Source organism: Pinus tabuliformis, chromosome X, assembly GCF_031772625.1.
Source record: "Pinus tabuliformis cultivar Carrire ecotype Pingquan chromosome X, CPIR1, whole genome shotgun sequence".
In the NCBI taxonomy this organism is placed as follows: Eukaryota; Viridiplantae; Streptophyta; class Pinopsida; order Pinales; family Pinaceae; genus Pinus; species Pinus tabuliformis.
In genome coordinates this window covers 200,471,842-200,484,222 of record NC_142308.1, presented here as the reverse complement: position 1 = coordinate 200,484,222, position 12,381 = coordinate 200,471,842, and positions in this window count along the sequence as shown.

Sequence of the window (12,381 nt, the reverse complement as noted above, 5' to 3'; positions counted from 1 at the left end):
AGAGATCCTAACCGGCAGTTACCGTTTATCGCAACTTTGGATTTACCAGACTTGACGCGCCTAACGAACGATCCAATTCAATATCTTCAGTTCTGGCCGCCAATGCCAAATAAGTTGCCCAGTGATATACCCAAGTTCGAAGGTAAGTCTGGAGAGGATCCGTCCAATCACGTGATGACTTACCACCTCTGGTGTGCTTCAAATTCTATCTCGGATGATTCGATCCGCTTACGTCTTTTCCAGCGTACACTCATTGGTCTCGCGGCCAAGTGGTACATTGAGTTACCACGGGCCTCTTTTTACAATTTTAGCCAGTTAGCTACCTCGTTCTTAACTCACTTTCAGTTGCCGGTCAGATACGATAACGGCACGGAGTTATTAACTTCACTAAAACAATCAACGTCCACGTATATTTCTGATCACATTCATGAGTGGAGACGTCGAAGAAGGCTAGTGAAAGTTTTTATCCCGGACCAAATCTTAGCTGAATGGTTTGTTAAATCATTATTACCGAAGATTACTGAAGATGTAGCTAAGGCCGGAGTAGTTACTGAGGAGCAAGTCATTGCTCAGGCGCAATACCTTGACTTAGTTTACACTCAGTCGGGTACGTTACACGAGAAGATTCCGGATCTTCCAAAGTCGAATCAAATCGCTGCTGCTCCTTCGGGATCTCATGCCGCTGATGGTATGATTGGTATCGTGAATACAAAGAGCAAGAAGAAGTCTTCCAAGGCTTCAACTACTCCTATTATCACTTTGCCTGATTCCCCGACAGGAGAGTCTTCTCCTGAACTTACCGCCGATATTCACGCTGTAGAGTCATCTACGGCCAAATCAAAAAACGGTGGAAAGAAGAAAGGAAAGAAGAAGGCTAAAGCAGACAAGGCTCCGAAGGAGAAAACGGAAAAGTCGGAAACCAATGACGAAAAGCGCAAACCTCGATATCCTTGTCTTATTTGTGAAGAGGATCATTTTACGAGAGATTGCCCTCATCGGGCCGAGGTTGTGAAAATAGTCAAAGGTTCTCCCACTCCTGCTGTGTTAAAAAATCCATTTCCGGAGCAGGAGAATAAGATGATAGGTTCTTCCTCGAATGCCAGTGAAGAACCCATTTTGATGATGTCTCATGTGAGGATTGCGACTCGATCGCAAGATTATGGTAGTAAGGCTCCTGTTGATGGTAAGGAAGCAGAATCTTCTCATTCTAACCCATCAACCTCAGCTCCTGGTTCCGATCCACTACAGATCGAAAAACCTAACCCAGACTTAGTAATTAAACCGCCCGCCAAGGGTGTACTTCGAAGGTCTGCTTTCAATCCACATGCGAGAGCAGCCCAGAATTACAACATTGTTGAGGACTTAGCTGTTTCACCCTCAGCAATGTCGGCGTTAGAAGTGCTGCAATCATGCCCAGCACAACGAAAATTACTTTTGTCGGCTATCGGAGCTGTTGATGTTCAGGACCCGAACCTGATAATCTTCGATCTAGAAAATAGTACACCACGTCTCCCCCATCAAATGGCTTTCCAAATTCCAGTGATAGTCAAAAACAGGCCTATTCATCGGACTGTGATTGATGAGGGAGCTTCTACGTGTATTATGTCGATTCAATGTTGGAGATCTCTTGGTTCTCCTTCGTTGAACCAATCCCCCACCATCCTTAAGGCCTTTGATGGCCGTGGGTTCCGTCCGTTTGGTATTCTACAGGAATTGCCTATAGGGGTAGAAGGTAAAACCGTTAGTCTGGATGTGGAGGTGGTTGATGCCCCTCTAGACTACAACCTTCTTTTGGGTCGAAGTTGGTCATATGCTATGACAGCGGTCGTTTCATCGGTCTTCAGAGTAATTAAATTTCCACATAACGGTAAGATCGTGACTATTGATCAGCTGACATACTTTTCATCCGACCCAGCCTCTTCAGAGAGTATCCAGCATGTCGGTAAGACGACAATCCCTTATAGGGACGTTGGTGTAGGTTTAGTTAAAGATTCCGGTTTACTGGGAACTTTTCCTCTCCCTCCACTCAGCGTAGATCCTTCATTTGCAACAATTCATATGATTACATCAGAAAACATTATTTATGATGATCCTTGGATTGTCCCATCTGAATCTGAGATAGACTCATTCGGTGATGCTATGCCTTTGAGTCCATATGAAATTGCTTATGAAGCTGTCATGTCTTTTACCGACTCGCGTTCAACCGAAATCGACCAAATGAATGTGGTCAGTGAAGAATCACTTTTCACCTCAACCTTAGAACGGATAGCGTTTCCCGAAGTCGTGTCATCTGACGAACAACTTCGCGAAATCCTAAGTGTAGACGATCTACCATGGGAAGATCTCCATCACAGATCTTCGTTTTTACCTAAGGATGATGCTTTTGAAAATGATTTTTCATCTATCTTTACCGCTGAATATGTCAAAGACGCTCAGGATCCAACGAAACATTCTGATTCAGAGTTGAATTTAGGGAATATTTCTCGTACTATTCCCATTGATATTTCAGTGAAGCCCGGAATTGAGGAAAACATTCATATAGGTGCCGCATGTACAGAAAATGAAATCCAAACTTACAAGGCCCTATTCCAAGAATTCCGCGATGTGTTTGCCTGGTCTTACGAGGAAATGCCGGGAATCGATCCTGCCATTGTTGTTCATGAAATAAAGACCTACCCGGATGCTAAACCCGTCCGGCAACGGTTGCGTCAGATTCACCCTCGAAAAGCGGCTGCGATTAAAGCAGAAGTCGAAAAGCTGTTGAAAGCAGGTTTCATTTATCCGATCCCGTTAACGGATTGGGTATCGAATATTGTTCCGGTCAACAAGAAACAAGGAACAATAAGAATCTGTATCGACTATAGGGATATAAATCGAGCTTGTCCAAAAGACAACTATCCTACGCCTTATATCGATCAAATTATTGATGATTGTGCCGGAAGTGAAATGTTTTCCTTTATGGATGGTTTTTCGGGCTATAATCAAATCAATATTCTACCTGCCGACCAACCAAAAACGGCATTCATTTGTCCATGGGGGACATTTGCTTATTGCAAATTACCTTTTGGGCTTAAGAATGCCGGGCCACTTTTCAACGGGCGATGTCTTACGCATTTCATGACATCAAGCACATTGTGCAACCGTACCTCGATGATTTGCCTGCTCATTCTTTACATCGAGCTGATCACCTTGTCCACTTACGAGCAATCTTTATGAGGTGTAGGCATTATCGAATTCGGTTGAATCCCCACAAGTGTGTTTTCTGTATAGAAACAGGTCGATTGCTGGGATTTGTTGTTTCAAAAGCCGGCATTCGCGTCGATCCCTCGAAGGTCGAAGCTATCATCAAATTGCCTCCTCCTTCGAGTTTGCGCCAACTCCAAAGTTTGCAAGGGAAAGCGAACTTTTTACGCCGATTCATCCCAAACTACGCCGAGGTCACTAAAGGTTTTACACGGTTGTTGAAACAGAACGCTCAATTCTTTTGGGACGAGATTGCCCAACAATCTTTTGATGCACTTAAACACGCGTTGACCCATGCACCGTTGTTGCATCCTCCCAACTACAACCAGGACTACTTCTTATACCTCGCAGCTTCGCATTCCACCATTGGAATGGTGTTAGTTCAAGAAGATGAATTCGGAGCGGAACATGTGATATATTATCTTAGTAGGACCTTAAATCCCACTGAGTTAAAATATTCGCATGTGGAGAAATTGGCCCTGGCAGCCGTTCAAGCTGTCCAGCGTTTTCGTCACTACATTCTTCTCCGTAAAACTACAGTTATTTCGGATTGCAACCCTATGATTTATATTTTGACAAAACAACTGCTAGGGGGCAAGTACTCTAAATGGATTGTTATCCTGCAAGAGTTCGACTTGGAGTTCGAGAAGTCCAAGTCTAAGAAATCCTTAGTTTTTGCGAAATTGATGTGTGATTTCCCGTGTGCTGACACAGAGACTGTGGCAGAGGAGTCCATTGCGGACGAATCTTTGTTTCTTATCAGTACTGTAGATCTGTGGTACGGGGATATAATCATCTATCTCCAAACCCAAACCTTTCGGCCTGAAGCTTCCAAGACGGAACGTCGAAAAATTTGGTTTCAATCCCAGCAATACAAAATTATTGGAGATACACTTTATCGCCGGGGGGCAGACTTAGTTTTTCGACGTTGTTTAACTCACGAAGAGGCTGAGAAGGTTTTGAATGATTGTCACTCTGGAGCATGTGGCGGTCATATGTCTGGGTATGCCACAGCTCAGAAGGTGTTGCGCGCTGGTTACTTCTGGCCGTCTATGTTTAAAGATTGTATCATTGCAGTCCGGAAGTGCCACAACTGCCAAGTGTTTGATCGAAAGATGCGCGCACCACCTGCTCCTCTCCACCCTATAATTGTCGTTGGTCCATTCGCCAAATGGGGTATCGACTTTATTACTTGTAACCCTCACTCGGCCGGGGGGCATGCGTATATCATCCTCGCGGTTGATTATTTTACTAAATGGGCCGAGGCGATGCCTACATTCGACGCAAGCGGCAAAACAGCTGCAGTTTTCGTATTCAATCATATTATAACTAGGTTTGGTGTCCCACAAGCAATCATTACTGACCATGGGAGCCATTTTCGAAACATCATGATGACTGAGCTTACAAGCCAGCTTGGTTTGCGCCACGATAGCTCTACTCCTTATTATCCGCAAGCCAACGGTTTGGTTGAGTCTATCAAAAAAGTTATGGTTATCATGATCCGACGAACCATTGGTATTCATCGGTCGAATTGGCACAACATGTTATTTTCAGCGCTATGGGCATACCGAACCTCAGTGAAAAATTCAACAGGGTTCACTCCTTTCCAGCTAGTTTATGGCTTGGAAGCTGTGTTACCCATTGAATGCGAAATCCCATCACTTCAAATGGCTGTCGAATTACTCCCAGCTACTTCCGAAGAGGAGAAACGTTTATTACACTTAGCTAAATTAGATGAGACTCGACGTGACGCTACATTGGCAATCGAGACTCACGCGAAGCGAATGAAAGCTCAGTATGATAGAAATGTGACCCCTCGAAGTTTTTCGGAGGGAGACCTAGTGCTATTATATGATCAAGCTAACGATAAGCTAGGTGCTGGAAAATTCGTTCCTATGTGGCATGGACCCTACATTGTAAAGCGAAAGCTAGCAAAAGGGGCTTATGAGCTAGTTGATTTTGATGGGGACTCTTTGGGTAAACCCAGAAATGGACTTTACCTAAAGAGGTATTATGCTTAAATGGTGGGTATGGAGAATTTTTTAGTTAGGTTAGGTTTTCTTTCTAGCTAGTATGCTTGTTAGTTAGTCAATGTGTTTAGCTTAGAGAGTGTGTTTTTCGTCGTTATTCTGGCTTATCTTGGTTTTACTCTTGATATTGCAGATGTCGACGCCTCTCCAAACATACATTGGATTTGCTGATGGTGCTTGTCGTAGTACACGGAATATCTCTTCCGCAGCTTGGGTTATCTATTTGCCCTCTGACGAGTTAGTTTCTATGCATGGGGTAAGCCTCGGTCAAACAACGAAAAACATTGCAGAATACAGTGCAGTGGTTGAATTATTATCCGAATCTATTTCATTTGGAATTCGACGTTTGATAGTGAGGTTAGATTCTGAGCTTGTTGTATTACAGCTTAATAGAGTTTATGCCATTAGAAATCCTGTGTTATTAAGGTTGTTTTTGAGAGTGCGTCTCTTGGAACGTGAATTTGATTACATTGAATATCAGCATATTCCAAGGTCTTTAAATACATTAGCAGATGCAATTGCTTCTCGAATGTTGGACAGACATTTACGATAATCATGCAAGTAAATTTAAAAACATTTCATCACATATGTTAAACAAGATAAGTCGGTAATAGTGATATATATATAGATAGGAGTGTGTCAAAAAATATACATCGTCTTCGATCATAGGTTGAAAAACACCTTATGATCGGCAAAAATGATAGAGTACAAAAAGTCAAAAATGTCACATGTGTCTACAAAGTGACTAGCCAATCACTGGTGGTGCTCCCTATACGACACCACTGCACGGGCTACCTTGCGCAAAAATCTCCTAAACGGTCCAGGGACCACGACTACATAGCGCTGAAGCCTGATAGGAATATCATCCATGGTAGTCTCAGGCATATCCACCGTCAGACGCTCTAGATCATGCTCCAACTCAGTCAGTACCTCTGCAGCCGCCGCGTCCTGTGGGGCTGGTACCGGTGCAACTGGATGTCTCCTCTCAAAAGGCCGGAGGTTGGCTGGGCGCTGTGGACCAACATCTGCATTTTGAAAATTTTTACTGTCAGTTTTGAGACGATATATATAAAAACAAAAAAAAAAAACATAATTTGAAAATTTGTGAAAAATAAAGTACCTCTGTCATCCCATTGTTCTCCCTGTGGAAGAACCATGTCCGGGTCATGTCGAAAATCTACTCCGGCATACGGAAAGTCCTGGATCGAGAAAACCTGGTCCTCCAACCAGTGAAAGTAACTATCGGAAAATCGAACAACTGTCGCGCCCTCGTCAGGAGGCCAGGCCATCACCGCAACCCATCGTACCAGCTTTGGCTCCCGAGGACCCAAGATATCAACAGTGAGTTGCTGAGGGATCAGCATCGGAACCCTCTCTAAGGCAAAGCTCACGACTAAAGGCCCATATCCAAAAGTTTTCAGTCGTTCGTTCTTTGCCTTAGTCAGTTGGCTCTTCACATTAGCCGACACAGCATCACACCAGTTGAAAATGGTGCCTTGGTAACAGTCAATTTCCATCCGCATTTGGGACCCGGAAGCAATGTGTAAAGCGGCTGCGCCACAAATTCTGGTAACCGTGAACGCTATAATTTTGAGCTCACACAGAGAGATGTGTTTGATCTCCACGCCTTTCGAATGGTGTGCACCAATCTTCCCGGAGACTAACAAGGGATTGGCCACCCGGCCTAGTCCCGGCTAGATTGAGTTGCTCACCTCTATTTGGCAAGCCAGTGAGAAAGTATATATCAGAGGGCTCTATCTCGAGTTGGTGCCCTCCGATGTAAAAGCATTGTTCTTGAACGTTCCATCTCTCAACCACCCATTCCAAGAATCTTACCTGAGCCCTCATGCCCGGTATGGCCCAGTATTTATATAACCCGCACGCTTTCAGGGCATCCAGGAAGGTTGATGTTCGATTGCAGCTTCATCAACCTCCTCGTGCTCTCTTTCTCTCCAATCCAGCAAGGTAAGTGCCCTACACATGAATAAATAGGCATTAGAATTAATTTTGGGAAATTTGAATGGTTGATTTTGGAGTTTGGGGTTTCAAAATCCGCGTTTTGCGGAGGACGCACCCCGCGTTTAGAACATAGGGCGTCGGGATGCAGCTGGCCTGAAGGTGGGCTACGTCCCCCGACCTTTTTTCTGTATAGAAAAAAGTCGGGGGACACAGGTCACCCGAAGGGCACCTGCGTCCACCGCAAAGCTCATTTTGAAACCTAAAACCCCCCAAAAATCAAAACTAAAACTTAAAATACAATTTTAATTGGATGAAATTGAAGAGTAGGATGTTGTAAAATACCTGGAAGAGACGGCGTTCGATTCTGACGATCGGATTTTTCGCAGCAACCACGGGAAGTTTCTTGCCAAAAGCCCTTTTTTCAACCTCAACAGTGAAATGGTAAAAATGACATGGTAAAAAGTCTTTTTATAGGTTTTTTGGATGAATTTGTTCATTTTTCACCACGGAAAGATGTTTTTCAATGTATTTTTGCCTATCTTAAACAGGTATGAGTAATGTGTTGCTTTTGTGCAGGACAAAGGAACTTAGAGGGAAAATTGTCATTTTTCACGAACCAAAATATCAGAGTCACCTTTTAAGCCCTTTTCTGACTCCTAAAAAATGAAAAGATTGCCGAGCGTTTCTTTTACACTCGTTAAAACGAAATTAAAAGACGGTCCCCTTACAGCTCTTTTCTGACCGTAAAATCAGGAAAAGATTGCCGGGTTTTTGTCGTTTCAAACTCGATAAGGAAATAAAACGACGTGTCCTTGATCGCTTTTTACTTTTCAGGTCAGTGGCACTAATTATGAAAGTACTCCTTGGTCGCAAGATCAAGCGGTTCCCCCAGGTATTATTTTATACTTTTTCGGGCTTGAGGGACACAAATCTACGAAAAAGTTCAACTTGGAGTCTTCTTAAGTTTTTCAGACTCTCTAAAATTGAAAAACACTGAGTTTCTCCTATACTGGGCTCATTAAACATTTCACAGTAAAGGACCTGTTCAATTACAAACAGGAACGAACCACTCCTTCCTAGGGTTCGAATCAAAACTAGGTTGGACTCATCCGAAGGATGAGCTTATAATCAAGCATATGTTATCCTCCTCAAGCTTGTTAAAAATAAAGAGGTACTTGCCAGAAATGGTGGGGGAAAAGAGAGAAGAATGAGCCTATTTGTTACCTTTTGTCTCAGAAGAAACTTTATTACCACTCTTGAACACGACACTTTTTCATTCACCTGGGTTGGGAAATCCTTACCTCACAGTTGATCAAACCACTTTGAAAGTCTTTAACCGGGTTCCGGGGATTAACTTTGAATTATTCATCACCAAGCCATCTGTCGTGTCGTTATGTGTTCAAGAGGTCTGCAAGTAAAACTTTCATCTGCAAAATACTTGTCATCCGTTTGACCATCCCTGAGTCAGTCCTTACAACAACATTTCTTCAACTTGAACAATGATTTCGTGTTGCAGGCTTGCCTGCAACGAGTCGCTTTCTATCGACATCAGCACATTATCTAGAGAGATGACTTAGAGATCGTCAGTACCTTGAAGTCTGCATGCATCAATGGCAGGTTTCTCGCCTTTGACGTCAGTTTACATCATTGACTTTCGATCAAAGGATTCCGTGGAATGTTCGACATCAACTCATTCATTCACATCTCATGGATTGTACTGGGTACTTTGAGAACCATTGACATTACTGGTGGTCTCTCTCACGCTTGTTAACAGTTTACATCATCGACTGGTAATCAAGTGGTTTCTACCATGTTCGACATCAACTCATTTATTCGCATGGCTAGAATCGTACCAATTCGAGAAGTAGAAATGAAGACCCTGGATCTAGTTTCTACCATCCAAGCTGCGAGGAGTTTTGTATTCATTATCTAAGTAGACTAATCACAAACAGATGGCTGCGCCCATATTGTGTCTACAAAAGTCTATGATTATGATGTACTGCAAGATCATTCCTGTATCAGAGTAGTTAGTCTGTTAGTTAAAGTTTTAATCTGAGTATGGGAATGCCTACCTCAGTGATGATATAATCTTACACATATATTTTGTGTTGAAAATTGCAGGTTCTGACCAGGCTCTCCACGAGATAATCCTTGAAATGATAAAGCGCTTCACCCTTCCTAGATAATACAAAACCCTAATCTATTACAGGCTTCGCACTTTAGGGGGCAATCTGTTACACTAAAAAATGTCACCATGACTATTTACAGTTAGTATGGCTCAATCAACAGTCATGCTACCCTCTTAGGCAAGTCTTATGCCTCTGCTCTCCATGTCAAACTCCAAAAAAGAGAGAAAGTCTTTCTAAATGTATTTATCTCTGGGGACGCAGGTTCTCTCAACCTTACCTGCGGGGACGCACCCAATGTTCACAAAAGCTGCGTCTTTGGACGCTCTGTATGTAAAGGTGCAAGTGCGTCCCCCTGTAAAGGTTAAAATGCGCAAGTTTCATCTTTAAAAAGTCACTTGTGGTCATTTCTAGAGCATTCTAGAAGGTTGTTCGACGTGTATTGAGCGCCTCCAGATGGTTCATGCACTCCTACCAAAGAGGAACTTATCCCATCAATAGGGGAGCTATCCCATCCAAAGAGGGGATTATCCCATTGATGGTGGAACTGATTAACTTCCTCTTAAGCACTATAAATACAGGCATTGGGCCAGAAGGAGAGGAGGTTGAAAGCTATACATTTCTAAGGGTAAATGCTGCAGGAATTAGGACTCCCATTTAGAAGCTTGTGAGGAGAGATTGCCATCTTTGCTTGTTCTATTTGGAAGTGGGTGAGATTTGTCAAAGTAAAGGAGAACTCTTGATGGACCCTGGGAGGGACTTGCACAACACCAAGGCTCAGGTTGTATTTGTTCCTTTTGTTACCTATTAATGCAAATGAGTCCATTCTTCTCAATAACTTGTTATTTATGAGGTGTTTCATGTACTCCTTGGTCTATGTGTTAAATATGTTTTATTTTATGAGATTATCAAGTGCTATTTAATCGTTTGATTGTTAGTGTATGCAGGTTTCAAAGTGAAGGAGGAGCTCATCTGGATCAGAGGAGCTGGACTGCTACAACAGCATTGGATTACAGGTAGGATCTAAACACTTGATTTCCCATATAGTAAATGCATGTTTAGAGAAGGATTGCTCTTGTTTGTCTTGTTTGTCACTAGAGAGTCTTAGGCTCCTAGGGAGGTTGGTTGTGTCCGCACAATCGACTCTTTCCGCCTGACAGCTACAAGGGAACTGAGGATGTTGATGACACCATTATGGCTATGTTGTCCATATTTTCTCCTGGGAAGCCTCCTGCTGTGCACTATGATTATGCTACATATATTGCAAACAAGATTCATGAGCAACTGATGAATCTAGAAAGGGAGAAGGTGTTTAGATACACCAGATACATATATCATCTGTTCTTATTTTATCAACCTGACAGTTTCCCTATTCCTCTCAAGAAACTTGATGCCCAGGGAAATCCAAGGTCAGTTGTGTTTTGGAATTCAGTTTTCCATCACACCTCTTGCTCACCATACACATACTGTGAATTCATAGACCTTTTCATTCATCCAGCTTTGACCTTGTTGTATGGTGTTCCTCCTCCAAGATTGACTGATGAAATGCAAAGAATTCTTCATCTCTCTAAGGCCTACAACATTGGTGATTGGTACTTTTACCAGTACCACATAGTAATCAGAATATATGGCTGTGAGTTGGACCCTTATAGGCTGCCAAGATATGTCCCTATGAGACTATTTGCCTTGGAGTATTTCAGGCAGTTTGGAAATGCAGACATGATCCATTTCCATAGTAAAAACAAGAAAGTGCAATTGAAGGTCAGGAACCAACTAGGCCCTTTTCTTTACAACATAAGGGAGGAGGGATGGAAGGAAGCAGATGGCATGCTAGAGGCCCTCAGATTGGAAACCAGTTTTCGCTGGGTACCTTATGACCCTAATCATTTCATTTCTCTCAGGAGGGTAAAACATAAACTGGGTGGCTATCCTCATGTCAGATTGCCTCACATTGAGAAGTATGCCAACTCGTTGAGTTGGAAAGAGGGCACCTTAGAAGAGGCAACTACTAGAGAGAAAATGATACAAAGAAATGCAAAGAATATTGAAAAAGAGGCTGACTTGGAAACTTGTGGATAGGTTTCCTCTTCATATCAAAGGCAACTAGGAGCAGCTGCCTCATCTTCCACAACACATCAGCAAGCAGCCAAAACTACTCATCAAACTTCCAGCAAAGGCAAAGAGAAACAGATGGAGCCAGAACAGCTAGCTTCTACAGAACAGTAGCAGGAAGTACAACAGCAAGAGGTACAGCAGAAAAAACAGCAAGAACAAGAGCAACCAGGGCAGCAAGAGCAAACATCTGAAGCTCCAATATCCACTGGGCAACAGGCTCAAGAGAATGTGCCCCCTAGGCAAGAAAAGACAGTGGAGGCCTCAGTGCTACAAACTCCACAACAAGAAGAAAAGGGAAAAAAGAGGGATAGAGAGCAGGAGACTCCCCTCACCACATCTATAAGTCATGTGGAGAAAAGGCACAGAATGAATCCCCTCTCTGAGGAGGAAATGCCTATTGGGCAATCTTTGGGCATGGGCCCACCAAGTATGGAGGCATCTGCAAGTTCCTTTCAGCAGGAACAGGAAAGGACAGTTGGAGGAGAAGTCAGCTCCTCAAGCCACCAAAAGGGAGCTGAAGTAGGCATCAAACAGCAATTTATTGATATCAAAAAGAGGAACGAGCCAATCAAGATACAGCTCTACAATCACTTGTTAAAGATGGCTCCTACAAATCAGCAAAGATTGATGTCTGCCTATGATGTACATGAGGGAAAATTGGTAATGAGTTATTTCATGCCAACCATGCTGCAGCCACAGTTAGCTGCAGACTACATAAGGACCAACCTTGAGGTCCTTGCAAAGGACATCCACCCCATGGATCAGATTGAATTGCTCAAACAAACGGGTGAGATGGTATATGCCACCCTTGCAGACAAAACATTGGTAAATCTTAGGCTGGAAAATAGCCTAAACAATACAGCTGCCCAACTTGAGTTGGAAAAAGCATCCTCCCAAGCAAAGGACAA